Source organism: Hyperolius riggenbachi, chromosome 8 (assembly GCF_040937935.1).
Source record: "Hyperolius riggenbachi isolate aHypRig1 chromosome 8, aHypRig1.pri, whole genome shotgun sequence".
Lineage (NCBI taxonomy): Eukaryota > Metazoa > Chordata > Amphibia > Anura > Hyperoliidae > Hyperolius > Hyperolius riggenbachi.
Window position 1 is genome coordinate 248,262,844 of NC_090653.1, and position 24,593 is coordinate 248,287,436.

At 45.1% G+C, this 24,593-nt stretch overlaps 1 protein-coding gene across 5 annotated transcripts in view; it reads left to right on the forward strand.

Annotated features, from left to right (window-relative positions):
• AK1 (adenylate kinase 1) overlaps nucleotides 1-24,593 on the forward strand; it is a 190,756-nt gene that overhangs the window by 119,923 nt on the left and 46,240 nt on the right. The gene's annotated exons all lie outside the window — the stretch shown is intronic.

The window sequence follows — 24,593 nt, forward strand, 5'->3', positions numbered from 1 at the left end:
TGGGAGATATCCGGATAGCAACTATCCGGGTTTCTCCCGGATCAGGATTTGAACAGCCCTAGTCATGATATTTAATAATATGAGCACATTATGTAGGTAAACCCTCACACTACATAGAGGTGGTACAATTGGTCAGTAGGTCAATCATAATCAATAGTGTTTACCTGGGCTTAAATGTGCCCGCTAACGGTACAATGTTTAGCGAATAATCGCCCAAACAAGCAGATATATGTGATCGTATTGGCAGCAAAAAATAAACCTTTTGGGTGTCCCAAAATGGACTGTGTACAATTCTAAAGGTGATCGTTTGATATCAGTTTAGTCGTAAATGTTATTTCATTTTTTTTTTTATAAATGGTTGTGATGGATAAGAAGTACAGATTTGTTCACTGATGGTGAAATGATTGATGTATAATGACATTTTATTTCCGATTACATTTATGTGATCCCTTGGGTGATTTCTCACTGATATCTTTGAATTGTGAAATCTAGTGCAAACTGATCCAATATTGGTCACTGCACAATAGGGATGGCCCTGCTTAGGAAAATTCATGGAGAAGCATGTGATCAGTTTGATCAGCTGATAGATTTGTAAGGTTCTGATTTGCTGTGATGACTTCCTGGTTTAACACATGATCAGGACCAGCAAATCAGAACCTTACAAATACATCAACTGATCAAACTGATCACATGCTTCTCCATGAGTTCTAAGCATTGCCATCCCTACTGCACATCCAATCACTCTCGCATGTGACTATCTGAGGCCCTATACAAACCCAAGCTTTGTACCATGATATGGCCCGGATTTACATCACAGAAGCCTATGCACACATGTCCTGGCATCCTTAGACTTCGCCCTCCACAAACTCACAAACCTCTGCCGAACCGCACTGCAAGTGTGCTGGCTGTCCCAGTTGTCACGTCTCCCTTATTTTCCTATCCCGTTGTAGGTAGCTACAGGTTCCCCTTAGTATTAGGTATACAGAAGTATCTTAATATTAAGTAGCTAGAGGTGCCCCCAAGTATTAGGTAGCTAGAGATGCCCTTGGCTGAAGGGAGATCTCATCAGTGGAATGGCGAGTTGGGTGAGTAACCTCATTTACGCATTGCTCAGGACTCTGAATAGGGAAGGAGGGAGGGGCTTGGGGAGGGGAGAGAGCCGCCTTTCCATCATCAGGTGCCTGTAGGCAGGAGCCTACAGTGCCTTATGGAAAATCCGGCCACGATTGTTTGAGATTCTCTTGGCTGGCAGTTTTCCCTCAGCGAGGCCGATCAGCACATACAGTGCCATAGAGACAAGAGGGGGAGGAGTAGCTGTATGGTCTCCACAGCATCCGGGAACAAGGCGATTGCCTAAAATTAGAACTGATTGCTTGTGTTTAGCTGAAACAGAAGATGGAGTATACTTGTGCAGACATCAGACTGGCTGCTGGATCTCAAACGATAGAAACATCAGATGTATCCACATACCATAAACTCAATCTATTAGCCTTTCACGAAATCTTGCCACAAAATAAGAGCGCAGGGCGCTAACGGCACAGGATAATGTATTGCTGGGGAACTTGAAGTGTTACTATGGTAACCCCGTGCAGTAGGACACTCTACATCGCAAGAGCAGGAATGAATTCCGAGCACTCTTGGTAAGGTGACACTATCTGCAGATAGCAGATCATTTCACTTCCAGTGTGACATTTCAGCCCCCTTCTAAACTGACAGCCTCCAGCCTGTGACATAACTCAAGCCATGTGCCCTGCTGTAAACCCTTCCACAGCCTTTTAAAGATAGGTTGTAGCGTCACACAAGCCAGAGGGGGAGAGACTGTCAGCTCTGCAGAATTACTTGGGAGGCAGTAAATCATTCTTGTGTTAATGCAACCATGTCAGGATCTAGCGCCTGGGACACATATATCCTACTCGCTCTCCTAAACACCGGGAACATATTTTTATGTGTATTTAGTAGAACATTATTTTGTATGCGTGAAGCATTTTTGTAAAAATGATGCAGGTTTTTGCAAAGTAAAAGTATACCCACAAGATCCTCCTTAAAGAGGAACTCCAGCCTAAACAAACATACTGTCATTTAGTTACGTTAGTTATGTTAATTAAAATAGATAGGTAATATAATCTCTTACCCACACTGTTTTAAAAGAACAGGCAAATGTTTGATTTCATGATGGCAGCCATCTTTTTGGTTGAAAGAAGGTGACAGGGAGCATGATACACAGTTCCAACTGTCCTGTGTCCTGAGCATCTCTCCCAGTTGCTAGGCAACGTGAACAACAACATAGGAAATCCCATTATGCTCTGCACAGAATCAGGGAAAGCATCAGGGAAAAAAAGCCTGGGCTTTTTTTCTTTGATGGGTGGAGCTTAGCTAAAAATGCAGCCTTTTCAGTTCTGCTGAGTAGATTTTTAGTCCGGAGGTTCACTTTAAAGGAAACATCAAGCATTTTAAGCTACCACATATCTACTTACCTGGGCCTTCCTCCAGCCCCTTGCAGCCGACATGTCCCTCGCAGCAGCTCCGCATCCAGACGGTGGCCCGGGGGTCCCCGCTGGTGCAGAGGCTGACCTCAAAAGGTTGTCCTGTACTGTGCATGCGCAAGCGCCGCTGTCAATAACTCTAGCCCATGTGCGAGTGATTGACAGCAGCACTCGCGCAGGCGCAGCGGAGGACGACTTTGTGAGGTTGGCATCTGCACCAGCGGGGCCGGCGTCTGGGATCGGAGCTGCTGTGAGGGACATGTCGGCTGCAAGGGGCTGGAGGAACCCCGGGTAAGTAGATCTGGGGTAGCTTAAAATGCTTGATGTTTCCTTTAAGTTGGACACTAATGATACAATTTGCCAAATGATTGTTTACAAATGATTCTTCATATGAACTATCGAAAATGATCGTGTGGGACTATTAATAGACAAAAATCTCCCAGGTAGGGTTGCACCCAGCAGGGAGGTGTGGCTACCGCTGACCAACTTTCACCTGCATGCGGTCTCGCAGTGCGCTTGCTTTTGTTTTCCACCTGCGTTCTGAGCTTTTCCGTATGCGGCGGGATACATTGTAATTGCAAATGTATGTATCATGCAGGAAAAAGCAGAAAGCTGTTCGATTTAAAAACCCACCAAAAATGTGAATGCAAACCAATGGTAATGCGTTTCCAGACCAGAGCGAGTTTATCAACTTCAATAGTCAGGGCAGTTGTGCGAGTTTTGCCGTCCGCAGCAAAATGCGCACAATTCCAGCATTTGTGTCCCCTGCCTAAGATGCAGTGTTTCAGGCTGGCTGGTCGTGTTCAGGCAACTATCAGTCCCTGAGGATCTATGAACTGGCAAAGCAATTACTTTTTTGTTTTGTCTGTCAGCTGAAGAGTTTTTTAACTGCATAATATGAAGGAGCTCATTTTATGGATCTCTGCACCCACACTAGATTATCACTCAAAAAACAGGCACTTCGGATGTTGTTGGCGCTGAATATCTAGTTTCTGTAGTTTTGTGGACCACAGCAACCAACATTGTGTCAAGTGCATAAGGTGGATGACCACAGGGACATCTAGTGGTCAAACTGCAAACTGTAATTTGAACCATAATGTTACACGCATATGTACAGTAATTGCAGGATGTTTCTTCTTCTGCTTCCCCTCTCATTGTTGCATGTCATTTATTTTAGTTATCATTCATTCATTAAGCACCGTGCCCATTTCCCTGCCTTTAACTCATTAGTAAAGCTGATCTTGTACTATTAGCAATTATGTACCTGATCTATACACAGACAAGACACAACATTTATATCGCACTTTTCTCCCGGCGGACTCAAATCGCCAGAGCTGCAGCCACAAGGGTGCACTCTATAGGCAGCAGCAGTGTTAGGGGGTCTTGCCCAAGGTCTCCCTACTAAATAGGTGCTGGCTTACTGAACAGGAAGAGCCAAGATTTGAACCCAGGTCCCCTGTGTCAGAGGCAGAGCTCTTATACAATGCAGTTGCTACACTAACTCCATGTCCATGTCATCAGCAGGGCCGGATTTCTGGCAAGGCCACATAGGCCATGGCCTAGGGCACCAGAAATTTAGGGGCGGCTCAGTGAGGGGCCGTAAAGCTGTTTTATGCAGCCATCCCTATCTACAAAGACCGTTTTATCCTTTGAACTCTCTGTCCTGTACTTGTGTCATCTCTGCAAGACCTGAAAGCTCTATCCTACAGGTACACATCACCCTAACTCTCATGGTGACACAATGGTTCCATCATTAATGAGATGGCAAACATCACATAAAAGTTCTTAAGGAAAACATAACTAATAATCTATACACGTATTACTAAAATAGTTATTGTCTGTGACATCCAATGATGCAAAGTAAGTAGAATTCTCATTGGGGCACACAGAGATAACCATACAGACGGTATAGTTGGCCTTGGGCGGTAAAAAGTACAAATCCGGCCCTGGTCATCAGTTATGCACACTGTTTACCAACTTGCACCAGATTTCAGAAGTCTGATGTAATAATTATTAGAATGATGCCACTGCTTACCATACTCCTTTGTACAGTACAAAACTATGTGTCTGTCGATTACACTTTTTTTTCGCCCCCTTAGCTCTCAGCCTAATCAATCGGCTACAGAACAGCCTTTCCTGATTAAGGTTACATCAATACGATAATCAAAACGTTTAATAGACCTTCACTGTTCTATAATTTTTTTGCCAAATGTATATAAAATGTCTGTTACAAAATCTAATGGTGTATGTGTATAACTTTAGGCTGCAGTAAATAGTTTGTACATGGATAACTACTTCTCTCTTTCCTCTTTCTTTCTTTTCAAAGCCTCTGTATATCGTATGTTAAAAGCTGCAGCAGTAGATTTGCATGCTGATTATTTTACTTTTAAAGAGGAACGCCAGTGAAAATAATGTAATAAAAACGTGCTTTATTTTTGCAATAATTATGTATGAATGATTTAGTCAGTGTTTGCCCATTGTAAAATCTTTTTAATCCCTGATTTACATTCTGACATTTATTACATGGTGACATATTTACTGTTGGCAAGTGATGTAGCTGCTGCATGTTTTTTTGGCAGTTGGAAACAGCTGTAAACAGCTATTTCCCACAATGCAGCAAGGTTCCCAGACAGGAAACTGCCAGGAGTATGTACTCAGAGCTTCTTGTGGGAGGGGTTTCACCACAATATCAGTCATACAGCACCCCTGATGGTCTGTTTGTGAAAAGGAATAGATTTCTCATGTAAAAGGGGATATCAGCTACTGATTGGGATTAAGTTCAATTCTTGGTCGGAGTTTCTCTTTAAATAGCGCTGTCTTATCACACAGCACTTGACAGAGTATTATTTGTCCTCAATGTAGCTCATAGTCTTGCGTGCCTACCGGATACATATTAGTGAGTGTTCAGAGTTTACTCATACTCCTCTCCACCCATTGCCAAATGGCACTGGGTACAGTTCCCCTTTTATCTACTGGTACGTTTATTGGAAGGATGATAACTTGTCTTATCTTTCGGTAGACTAAACGGTGTACTGTAGACATGGTTGCAAGTAAGCTTACTTTCAATTAAAGCGTACCTAAACTGATTGTTCCAAAAAGAGATTGACTTACCTGGGGTTCCTCTGCAGCCATCCTGTGCCGCGACGGTCATCTATGATCTTCCGTTTTCCCACCGCGGCTTAGTTTTGATTTACACCGACTGGGAGTCAGTGGGCCACTGCGCCTGTGCGGCACTTGCCACATGTAGCTTTGCTCGCATTCCCGTTCGCAATAGAGTCCTGCGCAAGCACAGTGGCCCACCGGCTCCCAGTCGGTGTAAAACGAAACTAAGCTGTGGCGGGGGAACGTAAGATCGTAGAGAACCAGCGTGGGACAGGCCAGCTGCAGGAGGCAGGGAGAAGCCCCAGGCAAGTGAATCTCTTTTTTTATCAATTGGTTTGTATATCATGTCTGGAAAAATCATAGCTGGTTCTACACTGTCAGGCAAACATTATCATTATTATTTATATAGCGCCGACACCTTCTGCAACCACAAGCATGCCCGATCGTTGATTCAATGAATTTTGGCCCAAAATTGGACACATGTATTGATTGGACATGCTGCAAGATGTTGGGCTAACGTGGTCGATCAGATGTGCAGTGGTAATGGCGTGCTGTATTGCAATGAGGAATGAACACTACGGAACCCCGTCGCTGTTTCCCCTAATGTTAGGTCAACTCCCCCTCTCCCTAAGCGGATTGGTCGGCTCTCCCTGTCTCCCTGTTTATCAGAGTAGTATGGAAGAATAGATTGCGTGACATGCCTTTCACCCGTCTGGCCGCCCTTGTATCCTATTTACCTCCTTCTCTGTCTCTCAGATCGCGCACATGCGATAACAGGATAGGGCGGGCCAGATGGGTAGAAGAGGCGTGTTTTATCGGCACAGCGTAATCACTTTTATCCATACCCTGGGCGTCCCAGAGCTTGCAGCGTGAGCGATGAGCTCCCCCCAGCATATGCGGCAACCACCGAATCTCCAGCACCTGGCATCAGCATGTCGCATACGCGCATTGGGTATTAGCATCACGTATCACCGGGCATAAATGGCACCCGGCGTATAACACGACCCCTGACTTTTCAGAAGATTTTCAAGGGTTAAAAAGTAGTCTTATACACCAGAATATAGAGTACCTTTAAAAGCCATTTCGAGATAGCTATGAGCTGAGTTCTGCATGCAGCAGTGATAGGAAGCAGCGGCTTACATAAAAAGGGATCTCAGAAGAGTATTTTGGTTCCTGAGCAATAATCTGTTTTCCTGGCAAAGAATATTTATTTTACCCATTTTGCTGTGTGGTTTCTCAGATTATTCTCAGAATAGTGCTGAGCTGATTGTGTAACATTCTGTCCAGCCAGTACGGGGCACAGAGATGCGAGGGCCTGAGAGAACTCAGGAGGGAAAAATCCTTAATCGCCATCTGTCAGGCTTTTATCCAGGCAGCTACTGTATTTGGCAAATACGGAGGATGAAACAAATGTTCAGCTGCGTTGCCAGATTGCAAGGAATATGGATAGTATGTTTTATTGTTTTACAGAGATAGTGGCCCTGGATGTGCGTGTGACTGTGTGTGGTGTGTGTATCGCTGTGTGTGGTGTTTGTGACTGTGTATATCGCTGTGTGTATCACTGTGTAGGTGTGTGTATGACTGTGTTGTGTGTGCGGTGTGAGACTGTGTGCGGTGTGAGACTGTGTGCGGTGTGAGACTGTGTGCGGTGTGAGACTGTGTGCGGTGTGAGACTGTGTGCGGTGTGAGACTGTGTGCGGTGTGAGACTGTGTGCGGTGTGAGACACTGTGTGCGCGGTGTGAGACTGTGTGCGCGGTGTGAGACTGTGTGCGCGGTGTGAGACTGTGTGCGCGGTGTGAGACTGTGTGCGCGGTGTGAGACTGTGTGCGCGGTGTGAGACTGTGTGCGCGGTGTGAGACTGTGTGCGCGGTGTGAGACTGTGTGCGCGGTGTGAGACTGTGTGCGGTGTGAGACTGTGTGCGGTGTGAGACACTGTGTGCGGTGTGAGACACTGTGTGCACGGTGTGAGACTGTGTGCGCGGTGTGAGACTGTGTGTGCGGTGTGAGACACTGTGTGCGCGGTGTGAGAGTGTGTGCGCGGTGTGAGACTGTGTGCGCGGTGTGAGACTGTGTGCGGTGTGAGACTGTGTGCGGTGTGAGACACTGTGTGCGGTGTGAGACACTGTGTGCACGGTGTGAGACTGTGTGCGCGGTGTGAGACTGTGTGTGCGGTGTGAGACACTGTGTGCGCGGTGTGAGAGTGTGTGCGCGGTGTGAGACTGTGTGTTGTGTGTGACTGTATGTGTTGTGTGTGTGATTGTATGTAAAGTGTGTATGACTGTGTGTAGTGTTTATATGACTGTGGTGTGTATTACTGGTTGGTGTGCGAGGTGTATACGATTGTTGGTGGCACGTGGTATGTAACTCTGTGTTGTGTGCGATGTTGTATGTATGACTGTGTGTGGCGTCTGTATAAAGGTAAAAAGGGGCCCAAAAGGTATAAAACAATATGAAAGAAGAGGAATGGTATGTTTTACCTTTCCTGTGGTGAAGTAGCAAATGTAGCAATCAAAAACTTTTTAAGTGGGTGGTAGGGCACAAAAAATGGGGTAACATCTAATGCTAGCAGTGGGGTAATACATGAAGGATGAATTCATGGAGCACTTTGTGCACCACCTCAAACAAAATCTACAGGTCGTCACACTTTTGTTGGGCAAAATAGTGACCTAACGCGCGAGAAATCTTTTGGGATCAGAATCCAAGATCTTGGCCAAAAAACAGATCTGCCTGGAGCGATTCCATCCCACTGGGGAGTGGAAAAGTTGGTAACCATGGCAACTAGCATCATATTGTTTTGTGCTTGAAGTTGTTGTGAACCACATACTTGTTTTATCATGAAGTGTGAATAACAAAATATAGTCTTCCTGCATGTGTATTGTATGATGAAATCAGATCCCTTAGGGCTTGATTCACTAAACCATGATAACTCAAATATCACACCTTATCAAAGTTAGCACACCTTATCAGAGTAGCATAGCAAGCGCTACGAACCCGCAGGGGCTCAGGGCAGGACGAGTGCCATTGCCAATTAGCAGGCATCAATTTGTAGAGCTCGCTACTCTGATAAGGCATGTTAACTTTGATAAGGTGTGATATCGTTGAATAAGGTGTGATATCGTTGAATAAGGTGTGATATCGTTGAATAAGGTGTGATATCGTTGAATAAGGTGTGATATCTTTGAATAAGGTGTGATATCTTTGATTAAGGTGTGATAGCTTTGATGAGGTATGATAGCTTTGATGAGGTATGATAGCTTTGATGAGGTATGATAGCTTTGATGAGGTATGATAGCTTTGATGAGGTGTGATAGCTTTGATGAGGTGTGATAGCTTTGATGAGGTGTGATAGCTTTGATGAGGTGTGATAGCTTTGATGAGGTGTGATAGCTTTGATGAGGTGTGATAGCTTTGATGAGGTGTGATAGCTTTGATGAGGTGTGATATCTTTTCATAAGGTGTGATATCGTTGATAAGGTGTGATATTTGAGTTATCACGGTTTAGTGAATCAAGCCCATAATGTGAGTTTGGGGCTCTATACACAGTATAGAATTGGATGGAGTAAAAACAGCATGGGATTGAATTGGGTGGGGACTATATAAAATTGTTCAAGGAAAATTAAGCAAATTAAAAATCTCAGTGGGGGTGGGGTGAGGGTAGACTCAAGTTGAACAGTAATGGGTTGGGATAGGGACAACATTATATCACACACTCACACAAGTACAGAGCAGGATTATCCACCAGGCAACCTAGGCAGGTGCTTGGGGCCTAGTGAGTGTCACTGAGCCCACCAGCCACCTTCTTTGATCTCTTTTTACTGCAGCTTACCAAAAGGTCCTCAAGGGAGCCCCAAATCTACTACCATGCCTAGGGGGGCCCATTACATCTTAATCCATCCCTGCTCAAGTCACATAGTATTAGCTGGACAGTGACGTGTGCTTTGCTTTTGTGCACACATAAATTCTGTTTCGGACACTTTGGTGTTAGGGTTATTATTATTATTATTATTGATTCATAAAGCGCCAACATGTTCCGTGACACAGCACAAAGTAAGAAACAAACATGGGGTACAAAATAATACAGACAGTGGTATACATTAACCGAAATACAGAGTTGGTGCAAAATACAGAATTGTTACAAAATACAAAATTGGTAATTACAGTGACAAAATTGATATAAATAAACAAATTCCAAGACACAAAAGGGTGAGGGAGCCCTGCCCTTGTGAGCTTGCAATCAAAATATTTTTGGATGGCTGTTGCCCGTTGGGGATCAGAAACCTGATCTGCATACTCTTTCTAGGCCAGCGGCTTAAAGAGGATCTGTAACATCAAAAGATCCCCTGGGGGGTACTCACCTCGGGTGGGAGATGCCTCCGGATCCTAATGAGGCTTCCCACGCCGTCCTCTGTCCCACGGGGGTCTCGCTGCAGCCCTCCGTACAAGATGACGTCATTATTTACCTTCCCGGCTCCTGCGCAGGCGCTCTGACGGCTGTCGGCTCCGAACTACACGGAAATACCAGATCGCCGTCGGGTCTGCTCCACTGCGCAGTCGCAAGTTTCCGGCGCCTGCGCAGTAGATCGGACCCGACTGAGATCGGGTATTTCCGTGTAGTTCGGAGCGGAAAGCAGCCACAGCGCCCCCACTGGAGCCAGCAAAGGTAAATATTAATTTTACAGTCGGGTCTGTCGCTGGCTGTTCAGAGGGCTGCAGCGAGACCCCCGTGGGACAGAGGACGACGTGGGAAGCCTCATTAGGATCCGGAGGCTTCCCCCACCCGAGGTGAGTACCCCCCAGGGGATGTTTTTGAGGTTACAGAGTCTCTTTAAAGGGCACTATTGCGAAAATTGTAAAATTTAAAATACATGTAAGCATATACAAATACGAAATATGTTTCTTCCAGAGTAAAATGAGCCATAAATGACTTTTCTCCTATGTTGCTGTCACTTACTGTAGGTAGTAGAAATCTGATACCAACAGATTTTGGACTAGCCCATCTCCTCATATTTGAATGAATGCTTTTCAGGGAGTGTCATTATAAAGAATAAATGCCATGCTGAGAATCCCCCCGTGAGGAAATAAGCTGGTCCAAAACCTGTTGGTTCTGTCAGACTACTACTACTACTTACTGTAAGTGACAGCAACATAGGAAAAAATTAATGTATGGCTCATTTTACTCTGGAAGAAACATACTTCTTCTTTGTATATGTTTACATGCAGTTTACATTTGACAATTTTTCGCAATAGTGGCCCTTTAACGTATTAGGGGCAAAGGATCAGCAGGCCAGCCAGGCAACTGGCATCGTATGAAAAGAAAGAACTATGGCAGCCTTCATATCCCTCTCACTGCAGGGGTTACTTTAAACAGGTTTAAAACAAGGCTCTTTCTGGATTGTTTTGAATTCAGTGGGCATTGAATGAAGATGATGTAGTACAAATGACATAGGAAGAGCCATGCACACCTCCCAACTTTTTGAGGTGAGAAAGAGGGACACTTAAGCCACACCCCTTATCACGCCCCCTGCCACACCCCTAGTCACGCATACCATTCATTTTCCTTCATAGTAACATTTTAAAATGAGTAATACAGTATATCAACTTAAAGTATGGGAATAAAGTTTAGTGTCAATCAAACACATTTTTTAGTAGAGAAATACATATATTTACGTAGAAAGAGGGACAAAGTCCTGAAAGAGGTACAAATGAGGAGGACAGAGGGGCAGGGCTCCCAAAGAGGGACTGTCCCTCCAAAAGAGGGACAGTTTGGAGCTATGGCCATGTACACAGACTCTGAAAAAGAAATATATCAATGCAACTATGAATATATTCCCTTGTAAGTGTGCAGTACAAAGTCTTCAGCTACAGTGCACAGTAACAAATCAGTGCCATACAGCCACATACATACATCTCTCTTACTGTGTTGTACAGTTAATTCTGTATAACGCTATAGGATTCCATAGGTGGCTTAGATGGGTTGGGACCTTCCTGCTTGTGTAATGATTGTGCACAAGGAATGCAGAGGAGTCTGTCTGTACAGCTGGGGTCACACAGATCAGACACTGATCCATACTTAGACCCTGTAAGTAGGCTGAAGAGGTGGCCATTCTGACCATGTTAGGTAGAGGCTCAGGGCCAGGATGTAATGTGACCTCGGCCTCTGAGCTTGGATAGGTGACAAGGAGCAGAGGGTCCATGTGGCATCGCAGCTGTTCCCACACCCTATTCACGCTGGCAGCACGGCTACTGTGAAATCGTTTCAGTCCAGGCTGTATTAAGGTGCGTACACATGCTTGATGGATGTCGCCTGCTGGGGAACCGATCCACTTGGGTGACATGGCTGGGCCGGGCTGTACAGCTGCGAAGCCAGCTGTATAGCTGATGACGTGTTCTGTTGCTATGGGCGGGGTGGAGGGATGGCAGCGTTGCGTGCATGAGCTCACGCAGGGGAGCGGCGTGCACAATGCAGTCGGCTGTCACTTGGCCAAGTTGATCCGCCAGGGGAATTGCTTGCAGGGTTGGGTCGGTAGCTACGGTACAAATGCCTGATGGCACTAGTCTAGTTCAGGGATCCAGCAGGAAACCTCATAGGGATGAGTTATCCAATCACAGCACTCTCTACAGCATGAAACGTTGTGATTGGTCAAATAGTGTGGGTGTAGTGTACTACAACCTATCTGAAACCTAGCAGTCTGAGAGGGTGTAGTCCACTCAGTTACGTTAGTGAAATTTCTCTATGAGGTGTCCTGCTGTGTTCCCTACAGTAGACTAGCGCCCGCCTGATTATCGGCTGTGGCGGTCTTATCAGCCAACTCAGCTGACTTAAATCAAGCGTGTGAACTGGGCTGCCATACGTCACTGTATAAGATGAAAATACTAGGATGATGCTGAAAACGCTATCTAACCTTACCAGCCAACCAGAAATGTTTATTGATGAGACATCTCTGCTAATGATTGTAACAAGTGCAGGGATTGCTTGTGCGTCAGCAAAATATACATAAAGTATGTGGGGGATGTTTAGGTTAGAAAAAAGGGCACAGCTTCGTCACTATAGGGGATCAGCTCCCATTAACCCAACTACTAACCTCCACCCCCTCCAATACAGGGGTCTATCCTCCAGATCAGGTGATTTTGTGATTACACTTGTTATGGGTGTGAAGGTCAGGATGACCACACTAGTTTTAAGACCCTTGTGAGATGGGCCCCAGGCTGTGAGGGTCGGCAAGGTAAGGGGTATCAACAAGGAGGGGGGGGGGAGGGCATGATTTATAGTTCCCCATATGACGGGAGGAGAACACTTCTGATACAGCAAACCTGCCCTGCTTTTCTATGTGGTTGCCGCACCTGAGTCATATAGGTTGCTAAAAAGTTAGAGGATCAGCAGTTGTGCTACTGCAGTAATAAGGATGCGCCCACTGCAAGAATGTATTTCTTTTTTTGTAAAAAGTAGCAGCTGTCTTACATTTAGTATGGATACATTCTAGCAGTTTCCACTGCCTGACATCAAATTGTTAATATTTTAACCTTTCAGCAATCCTCAGTATAGCCTGATAAGATCCAAGGGGTGGTTGCTATGTATTCCTATTATTGCAAAAACCTTTATTATTGCAAAAACTGTATCCCTTTCTTGATGCCCAACTCTCATCACTTCCCTAAAGGAACCAGTCACTGATATAATCCCGATTGTACAATTTTTGCCAAAATCAAGATGATTACAAATATTACACTGCTGATGGTGTCAGGGGGAAGGGTTTGTGTGTTTTATCAGCCACACCGGGGGATTTGAATCCAAGGAGGGGGGCGGATGCTAATTTCACCGGGGTTCTCATGAGATGTTGCTACACCCTGACTCCAGAAACACTGTCATCCTCTGGACAGGAAGGCAGTGTACTATTGTTCTTTTACTATTTACAGTGATGGACATTTGAAGCTCTTGAGGGCCAAATGAAATGAAGAGGAGGGCCGTATTCGGGCCCCCTGGGCCTTGTATTTGACACCTGTGCTCTACATCTTACTCTAATCATGGACACTCACCTTCCGTCATCTTTATGGTTCACTGGCTTCCGCTGTGTACTGCAGAGAGCCGGTACCTGCAGCCATAAATCCCCTTCTCAGTGCTGGCTTTGGCCATACCTGTAGCCCAGTGCCCAGACCAAGCACCTGCCACTGATAAACACTTCAGTAGATAAACCGATTACTTCAGCTGTATATAGCCAAAGACCTTCGCCCAAATTGATGGCTGCTTCACGGCTGAAGAAATGTCTGTAAACCAACTAATACAATGCAAATGTGATTCAACAAATATTAATCGGATGGGAAGAAACAAATAATCATTGCGATATCATCTAAGTTCACTAATGTTCTCCAACCTTACAAATCCCCAAGGGAAATGATTTTCTGTGCTTCTCAAAGACCTGAGAACTGTGGAAAAATACAGCTGTGATTTACTGTATTTAAAATGTTTTGCTGTTATGGAATATACTCGAGGATAAGCTGACAATATTAAGCCTGAAAATAAGGCTTTAAATGTTGGTCAGCTTATCTGCCAGTCAGGTCCTCATGTGAACCCTCCACCTCCCCCCACATCCTCAGGGTCCCCTCAGCCCTTTGCGCAGAGCATGAATGCAAACGCAGGACATGCAGCATTTTGTGAGCAGTTTGGCTCCAATACATACTATATGTACAAGCATGCAGCAGATCAGGCGTTTCTGACATTATTGTCAGATCTGACAAGATTAGCTGCATGCTTGTTTCTGGTGTAATTCAGACACTACTGCAGCCAAATAGACCAGCGGGGCTGCCAGGCAACTGTTATTGTTTAAAAGGAAATGCATATGGCAGCCTCCATATCCCTCTCACTTCAGTTGTCCTTTAAAGAGGATCTGTAACATAAAAAATTCCCCGGGGGTTCTCACCTCAGGAGGGGGAAGCCTCTGGATCCTATCGAGGCGTCCCCCGCCCTCCTGTTTCCCACGGCGGTCTTGCTGTGCTCGCTGTTTACCTTCCCGGCTCCAGCGCAAGCGCAGTAGCGGCTCTCGGCTCGGAAATAGGTGGAAATAGCTGATCCCAGTCGGGTCCGCTATGCTGCGCCTGTGCAGTAGAGCAGACCCGACTGAGATCAGCTATTTCCACGTATTTCCGAGCCGAGAGCCACTACTGCGCTTGCGCTGGAGCCGGAAAGGTAAACAGCGAGACCGCCGTACTGTATCTTTTACAGTACACCTGCATGTGTAATGTTCACAATGAGGGCTGGTTCAGACGGACGCTTGAGCATTTACCGCCAGCGTTCGGGGCTTGGCGTTAAACGCTCCCATCCAAGCGAATTGGAGCTTCTGTACCAAGCTTTCAAGCGCATTTACACGAACGCGGCGTTCGGGTCCCGATTTTCCCTGGCGTTCAAGGAGCCCCTGGAAGCTACATGTAGCTTCCAGGGGCGGTTAACCGCGACGGGTAATGTCCCCCTAGGGCAGTGGTTCCCAACCCATGCAGCTTCGGGTATGTGTCGCGGCTCTCTGAGGGGAGCAACGCAGCGGAGGTAAAGCTGTGGGCAGCGGCGGAGAAGGGGGCCATCCCCCCCCCTTCTCTCACCTTAGGGTGCTTTGCCTTCCTCTCTCTCCCCTCCGATCTGTGTGTGCGGCGGCGTTTGGCAGCCGGCGGGACTTACCTTCCGTGTCGCTCCATGCGCCGGCCGGAAGTTCTGGTGTCGCAGCCGCTGCTCTGGTCTGGATCAGGCCAGAGTAGTGGCAAATCATCCCGCGCCGGCGACGAGACCAGACGGAGGACACGGAAGGTAAGTTCCGCCCCTCTGCCAGCCACCGCACTTCATTCCGGAGGAGAGAGCGAGGGAGGGAGAGCACCCTGAGGTGCCGCTCTCCTTCCCTCGCTCTCTCCTCCTGGGGGGGGGGGGGGGGGCCCTAGCTACAATATACTGGGCACCTATACCTCTGGCTACATATACCGGAGGACATATCCCCTTGACTACATATACCGGGGACATATACACCTGCCTACATATACTGGGGACATATACCCCTGACTACATATACTGGGGACATATACCCCTGACTACATATACTGGGGACATATACCCCTGACTACATATACTGGGGACATATACCCCTGACTACATATACTGGGGACATATACCCCTGGCTACATATACTGGGGACATATACCCCTGGCTACATATACTGGGGACATATACCCCTGACTACATATACTGGGGACATATACCCCTGACTACATATACTGGGGACATATACACCTGCCTACATATACTGGGGACATATACCCCTGACTACATATACTGGGGACATATACCCCTGACTACATATACTGGGGACATATACCCCTGACTACATATACTGGGGACATATACCCCTGACTTCATATACTGGGGACATATACCCCCTGGCTACATATACCGGGGACATATACCCCTGCCTACATATACTGGGGACATATACACCTGCCTACATATACTGGGGACATATACCCCTGCCTACATATACTGGGGACATATACCCCTGCCTACATATACTGGGGACATATACCCCTGCCTACATATACTGGGGACATATACCCCTGGCTACATATACTGGGCACATATATCCGTGGCTACATATACTGGGGACATATACCCCTTGACTACATATACCGGGGACATATACACCTGCCTACATATACTGGGGACATATACCCCTGCCTACATATACTGGGGACATATACACCCTGGCTACATATACTGGGGACATATACCCCTGGCTACATATACTGGGCACATATATCCGTGGCTACATATACTGGGCACATATACCTCTGGCTACATATACTGGGGACATATACCCCTGGCTACATATACTGGGCATATATACCTCTGGCTACATATACTGGGCACATATACACCTGCCTACATATACTGGGCACATATACCCCTGGCTACATATACTGGGCACATATACCCCTGGCTACATATACTGGGCACATATATCCCTGGCTACATATACTGGGGACAACTGGCTTTTTGTCATTATGTGCATTTACTGGTGAAAAGCTGTCTTTTATTATGTGCATTTACTGGTGAAAAGCTGTCTCTTATTATGTGCATTTACTGGGGAAACGCTGTCTGTCATTACCTGCATTTACTGGGGAAACGCTGTGTGTCATTACCTGCATTTACTGGGGAAACGCTGTCTGTCATTACCTGCATTTACTGGTGAAACGATGTCTCTTATGTGCATTTAGAGGGGAAACGCTGTCTCTCATTACATGCATTTAGTCTACGTGTCACGGAGATCTGAACGTTTGGTTTGATGTGTCACGACTCCAAAAAGGTTGGGAACCACTGCCCTAGGGAAAGAAAAAACGCGACAGCATCCGAAAACAACGCATTGCCGCCAGTCTCACTTCTCCCATTTGCATCCAAACTAACTGAACGCCACATACATGCAGAATTAAGCCATTATTTATCAGCTAACTCCCTACTTGATCAGTTCCAGTCTGGCTTTCGCTCCAACCACTCCACGGAAACGGCCCTTACCAAAGTGGCCAATGACCTTACAGCTAAATCCAAAGGTCAATATTCCATACTCATCCTTCTTGATCTGTCATCAGCATTCAATATGGTCGACCACACCTTACTCTTACAAATACTTTCTAATGTAGGAATAAAGGGCCTTGCTCTCACATGGTTTTCTTCCTACCTCTCTGGAAGGTCCTTCACAGTCTCTTACTCAGATCAGATCTCTTCTCCTCATGCTTTGTCTGTCGGGGTTCCTCAAGGCTCTGTCCTTGGTCCCCTCCTCTTTTCCATCTACATGCACAGTCTTGGTGACTTAATCAACTCATTCGGGTTTCAATACCACCTGTATGCAGACGATACGCAACTGTACCTCTCGGACCCAGACCTTAACTCCCTCCTCAAACGTGTTCCTGACTGCTTGTCTGCTATATCCTCCTTCATGTCCTCTCGCTTCCTAAAACTTAATATGAGTAAAACGGAACTAATAATTTTTCCACCGTCTCTGGCCACCTCTCTGCCTGAAGTAACTATAAATGTTAATAACACTCCCATCACTTCAGTTCCCAAAGCACGATGCTTGGGGGTAATATTCGACTCTTCTCTCTCTTTTATTCCTCATGTTCACTCCATAACCAGCTCCTGCCATCTCCAACTCAAAAATATATCTCGCATCCGTCCCTTTCTCACTCAAGACACAACCAAAATGTTAATACATGCTCTTATAATTTCTCATCTGGACTACTGCAATGTACTACTTTGTGGACTACCTTCTAACAAACTGGCCCCACTCCAGTCGGTACTGAACTCAGCTGCTCGTCTCATTCATCTTTCTTGTCGATCTTCCTCAGCTGACCCTCTCTGTCAAGCTCTTCACTGGCTGCCAATTAACCAGAGGATCCAGTTCAAACTCCTAACCCTCTCCACAATCTCTCTCCCCGGTACATCTCCTCACTAGTCTTCAGATACAAACCCAATCGCAATCTCAGATCTGCACATGATCTTCTGTTGTCCTCCTCTAGAATCACCTCCTCACATTCACGCTTACAAGATTTTGCACGCGCTTCACCCCTTCTCTGGAAACCCCTCCTACAACACATTCGTCACTCGCCAACCTTTGTTACTTTTAAACGCTCTCTAAAAACGAATTTGTTCCGACAAGCATATGCGCTACCCTAGGCCACTTCCCTTTGTCCTAAGACCAAATTGCACTCCTACTAGGTATCCTAAAACACACTGCCTTTATATATTTTATCGTATACTACCCCGCCTCTTGTTTCCCCCCATTCCCTTCAGATTGTAAGCTCGCAAGGGCAGGGCTCTCTCCCCTTTTTGTGTCTTGGAAATCATTATACATTTTATTCATCATTTTATTTTTATCACTGTCATTACCACTTCTGTATTTTGTATTCTGTATCATTCTTTGTATTTTGTCAATAATTATGTATCTTGTATATTGGTGTACACCATTGTCTGTATTATTATGTACCCCTTGTTTGTTTCTTACTTTGTACAGCACCACAGAATATGTTGGCGCTTTATAAATCAATAATAATAATAATAATAATAATAAATAATTAACTTCCTGGCAGGAAGTTATGAATGAGCAGAAATAGGGTGTAAAGTTAAAAAGTGCATCCCTTCAATGTGTTCCAGAATACTGCATACATACACATGACATTACACACACACATTCTTTGTCTCTGTATAATGAATGGGCCAGTACAGTAATGCTACACAAAGAGATGCTGGAAAGACTAGATTACTTACCGGTAATGTCTTTTCTGGTAATCCGAAGGACAGCACCCTGAGAGATGTCCACTCCCACGTTCACTGGACAGGACCGCACTAAAAAATTTACATAGTTAGGCAGTATATAAGGCAGCATTTCACATACCAGATCAGTTATAAAAAAAGACAAGACACCAAATGATGCTTCAATATAAATGTTTTATTTACATGGGTGGGCGTCAACGGGTGCTGTCCTTCGGATTACCAGAAAAGACATTACCGGTAAGTAATCTAGTCTTTCTCTGGACATCCTCGGACAGCACCCTGAGAAGATAAACAAGAACACAATATCTAGGGAGGGATAACTGCCTGTAAAACTTTTCTGCCGAAGGCTAAATCTCTACTAGCAGATACATCTAGCTTATAATGTTTTGCAAAAGTGTTTGAAGAAGACCAGGTAGCTGCTCGGCAAATCTGCTCAATACTGGCTCCCGCCCTCTCTGCCCAAGAAGTTGACATCGACCTCGTGGAGTGAGCTTTGATGGATGCTGGCACCTTCTTATTTTGCACACTGTAAGCCAGAGAAATGGCCTGTCTTAACCATCGTGCTATGGTAGCTTTTGAAGCTTGTCTTCCTCTGTTTGGTCCTGAATGAAGGACAAACATAGCTCTAGATCTTCTCCAACTGTTAGTGACTTCCATATACTGTAAGATACAGCGTCTGACATCAATAGCCTGCAACACTTATTTTCCTTGTCATTTGAAGGATTTGGACAGAAAGAAGGTAGGTAAATTTCCTGTGACCGGTGAAAATTTGAGACCACCTTTGGCAGAAAGGTAGGGTCCATCTTTAAAGTGATACGATCGTCTGAAACAATGCAGTAAGGTTCATCAATTGACAAGGCTTGGATCTCATTTACCCGTCTTGCAGAGCAAATTGCTAGAATTAACACTGCCTTTAAAGTAAGGTTTTTCTCCGATATTTCTGATAATGGCTCAAAGGGATGTAATGAAAATGCCTGTAATACTGTGTTTAAATCCCAAGGCGGAGTCCTTATTCTATGTTTTGGTTTCAACCTAGAAATTGCATGGAAGAATTGAATTATAAAACGATCCTCTGACAATTTCTTCTCCAAGAACACACTTAAAGCTGCCGTCTGTACCTTTAATGTGCTGATGCTTAGGCCCATTGCGAATCCTGCCTGTAAAAACTCTAATACAGAGGATATCAAAGTCCTTGAGAACCCCTTCCTTGAGCACCAATCAGAATAAGTTCTCCAAGCCTTCGCATACATCCTTCTAGTTACCTCCTTTCTGCTGCAAATCAGAGTTCTTATGAGTTCTTCTGAAAATCCTTTTTGTCTTAGGAGTGTCCATTCAGGTTCCATGCTGTTAGCTTGAACATGGTCAGCTTTGGATGGAAGAAAGGGCCCTGAGATAGTAAGTCTGGTCTGTTCGGTAATATCCAAGGATCCTCTACAGCTAACCTTTTCAGCAGCGAAAACCAAGGTCTTTTTGGCCAAAATGGGGTTATCAATATTGCTCTGACCTTCTCCTGCATTATTTTGTTTAGCACTCTCGGAATTACTGTAATCGGTGGGAAGGCGTAGACCAGAGGAAATTCCCATTTGATTGAGAATGCATCTATGACCTTTGAGTTGTCCTCCCGAGAGAAGGAACAGAACAGAGGGCATTTGTTGTTGTGTTTGGAGGCGAATAAGTCTATGTCTGGACTGCCCCATTTCTGCAGAATCTTTTGAAAAACTTCCAGATGCATGCTCCACTCGTCCTGTAACAAAGTCTCCCGACTCAGGAAATCTGCCATGCAGTTTCGAGAACCCTTCAAATGTACAGCTTTTAGAGAACAAGTCCATTGTTCCGCCCAAGTCATTATCCTTTGAGTCTGACTCCATAGGGAAGCACTCCTGGTACCCCCTGTCTGTTCAAGTACGCTACTACTGAGGAATTGTCCGTCTGGATCAACACATGTTTCATCTGGAGGAATGAGGAGAAATGTTCTAGAGCCAATCTGACTGCCTCCAACTCTCTGTTGTTTGACGGCATGCTGCTGAGAGTCTGAGACCATAGACCCTGGGCTGGCATATTCTTGAAGTGTGCCCCCCACCCTACTGCACTTGCGTCTGTTGTCAGAATGCATTCTGTTGGAAAGTTCCAGAGACGGACTGATGAGAGATGAACCTGTTCCTTCCACCAGTCCAAAGAAAGTTTCACCTTGGAAGGGATTAGTACCCTGTCGTCTAGAGAAGACTTCTTCTTGTTCCATACCCTCAGGATCCATACCTGAAGTTGCCTTGAATGAAACTGTCCCCAAACCGTAGTCATGAAGGCAGAGGTCATGAGTCCCAGAAGTGACATAGCCTCTCTTATAGTTGTGGTCTGAGCACTCTGAAAGGAAAGAATACAATTGATTAATCTTTGACCCTTATCAACAGGCAGAAATACTTTCTGAACAGAAGAATTAATTGTAAGGCCTAAATAATTCATGACTTTTGAAGGTTGAAGACAAGATTTCTCCCAGTTCATGAGCCAACCTAGTGACTCTAGAAAGCTAATTGCATAGCTCAACTGATATGAGACTGACTCTATAGAAGGGCCCCATATAAGCAGGTCATCTAAGTAGGATATAACCTGAATAGATCGCATTCTAAGAACTGACAGAACTTCTGCCATTATCTTAGTAAATAACCATGGTGCTGATGATAACCCAAATGGTAAAGAAGTGAACTGGTAATGTCTTACCTCCCCTGCATTCCTGATGGCAAATCTTAGAAACCTCTGTGATCTCAGACTCATGGGGATGTGTAAGTATGCATCTCTGAGGTCTAGGGACACCATATAACAGTCTCTCTGTAGTAGGTTCACTACTGTCCTCATATTGTCCATTCGAAATTTCTTGTATAAGATGAATTTGTTCAATGACTTTAGATTTATGATGAACCTGTAATCCCCCTTGGGTTGTTTGACCAGGAAGACAGGGGAGTAGAAGCCTGCATGAATCTGAGAGGCGGGTACCTGGCGTATCACCTTCTTCTCCAGTAGGGAGGAAATTGATTTCATCAGTGCCTTCTGAATAATCACATCCTTTGGGTGGGGGGTTACACAAAATCTTGAATGAGGTATCTTTACAAACTCTAGATCGTATCCCTCTAAGACAATTGACTTTATCCATGTGTTCTGGAAATGCTCCTGCCAAGTTTCGAAAAAATGTGTGATCCTTCCTCCTACTTCAATTATGGCGTCATTGTTGTTTTGGCGTTGTAACTGAGCTGGAAGGATTGAGTAGGAAATTTGGCTTGCCTCTTGGACCTTTTCCTGTATTCCATCTTCCTCTACCATTTCCTGTAGAGGTACTGTTTTGCTTCCTCTGGTTCCGAAAGGATCTCTGAAAACGAAAAGTCTTCCTCTTAAGCGGGAAATTTTTCTTCCTATCTGATGATCTGTCAAGGGTCTCTTCCAACTTGCTACCGAACAAAAGGTTTCCCTCACATGGAATGCCACATAAACGTGATTTTGATGATGAGTCTCCCTGCCACGTTCTTAGCCAAACCGCACGTCTTGTAGAATTTACTAATGCTGATGTCCTAGCCGACAGCCTTACAGATTCATCTGCTGCATCAGAAAGATAATTAACTACCAAAAACAAAGTAGGAAATGCCTTCAATATCTCCTCTCTTGGCGTATCTCCTGCTATATGCATATGAAGTTGTTCTAACCATATCTTTAAGCAACGTGCCATGGCCGTGGATGCGACGGCAGGTTTAAAGGGACTCCGAGCAGTGCAGAAACTATGGAAAGATGCATATCATTTTAAAGCTCTCTTTCTCCTCTTTCCAATGATATATAAATCGCCGCCCTACGCCTTTTAGTTTTCGCTATTTTCGCGATTGAAATTGTCGCGGCCGCGATTTCGATCGCGAAAATAGAGAAAACTAAAAGGCGTAGGGCGAAGATTTAGGTGTCGTCAGAAAGAGGAGAAAGAGAGCTTTAAAATGATATCCATCAAGCCATAGTTATATTGTATTACACAGGGCGACTTTTTGTCAAAGTCAGCAGCTGCATTCAGCAGAATACAGCTGCTGACACTGGGGAAAGTGTCGTCCTGTGTAATACAATATAACTATGGCTTGATGGATATCATTTTAAAGCTCTCTTTCTCCTCTTTCTGACGACACCTAAATCGTTGCCCTACACCTTTTAGTTTTCTCTATTTTCGCGATCGAAATCGCGGTCGCGGCAATTTCAATCGCGAAAATAGCGAAAACTAAAAGACGTAGGGCTACGATTTATATATCATTGGAAAGAGGAGAAAGAGAGCTTTAAAATGATATGCATCTTTCCATAGTTTCTGCACTGCTCGGAGTCCCTTTAAACCCTGTAGTAGATGATTCCCATGCTCTACGCAATAAGTTGTCCATCTTTTTATCCATGATATCTTTTAAAACTCCTGAGTCTTCAAACAGAAGGTCTGAACTTCTAGACATTCTTGAAATTGAGGGATCCAGTTTAGGAACTGGACCCCAAAATTTCTGATCCTCAAGTTTAAAGGGATATCTTCTAGCTAGCGACTTTGGCCAAAACACTCTCCTTTCTGGTACATTCCATTCTTTGTCTATCATCTCCTTAAGATTCTCATGAACCGGAATGAAGGTTGATTGTACAACTGACAGGCTTTCATACATCTTATCCATAGCAGACAACTCTTTATGCTCAGCTTTAACTCCCATAGTAATATGCATTGTAGACAGTAACTTATCCAAATCATCAACAGCAAAAGCAAACTTTGCAGATTTCAATGCCTTTTCCTTTTCTTCCTCAGAATCAATTAAACTACCCTCAAAAGATGAATCATGCACCTCTCCCTCAGAGAGCTCTGATTCTTCATCCTCTCTATCAAGCTTCCTTTTCTTAGAAGGATGGTGAGATTTATCTGAAGTAACCTCTGTAGGTGCTGAAGGAGGGGGAGGGGTAGGAGCGGGAGGAGAGGTGGGGGTAGCAGCCCCTTTGAAAGCTTGGAAGGTAGATGATAGTTCAGATTTCATCCATCCCACAAACTCCTTTAATACCCCAGAAGATTCTTGCTTCACAACTTTATCCGCACATTTTTGACATAAAGACTTTGAAGATATAGGAATCCTAGTAGAACAAATTGAACATCTCTTTGTATCAGTTTTCTGTTCTGCTTTCTTATGTTTTTCTCCTTTATCTCTTGGATTGGGCTGTATAAGATAAGGAGAGAGAACAAAACAGAAAGGCCCCTCAGTAAAATATACTAATGTATATAAAAAATAAATGTAAAGCAATCCCACCAGCAGGATTATTTTACCAGAGAGGAATTGGAACCTTGCTCCGCAGCCTGAGAAGAGGATCCAGCAGCCTGCTCCATGGTCAGCCGATACACACTGAAGGCTGAAAACCAGAAGCCTTAAATACACACAAGCCCACCCAGGAAAAAAACGCCCCCTGTGCAGCCGAAAGAGGTGCCTACCTACAACCATTGCCGTCTGCAAGTTCCGTGGGACGCTGACAGGCTTCCTGAGCCCGTAATGGCGCTTGGTGTTCCCTTCCTGGCTGCCTCACATGACCCGATCAGCTGACAGGGGTCGAGTAAACCGGAACTTCCGGTTTCCGCGCGTGCGCGCGCTCTGGGTGGGCTTCCGTAGCGTCTGGCGTCTACACTGCCCGAATGCTCTCCACCTCAGACCAGCCTGGCTTGCAGTACTCCTGGGAGCATTCTGGCAGC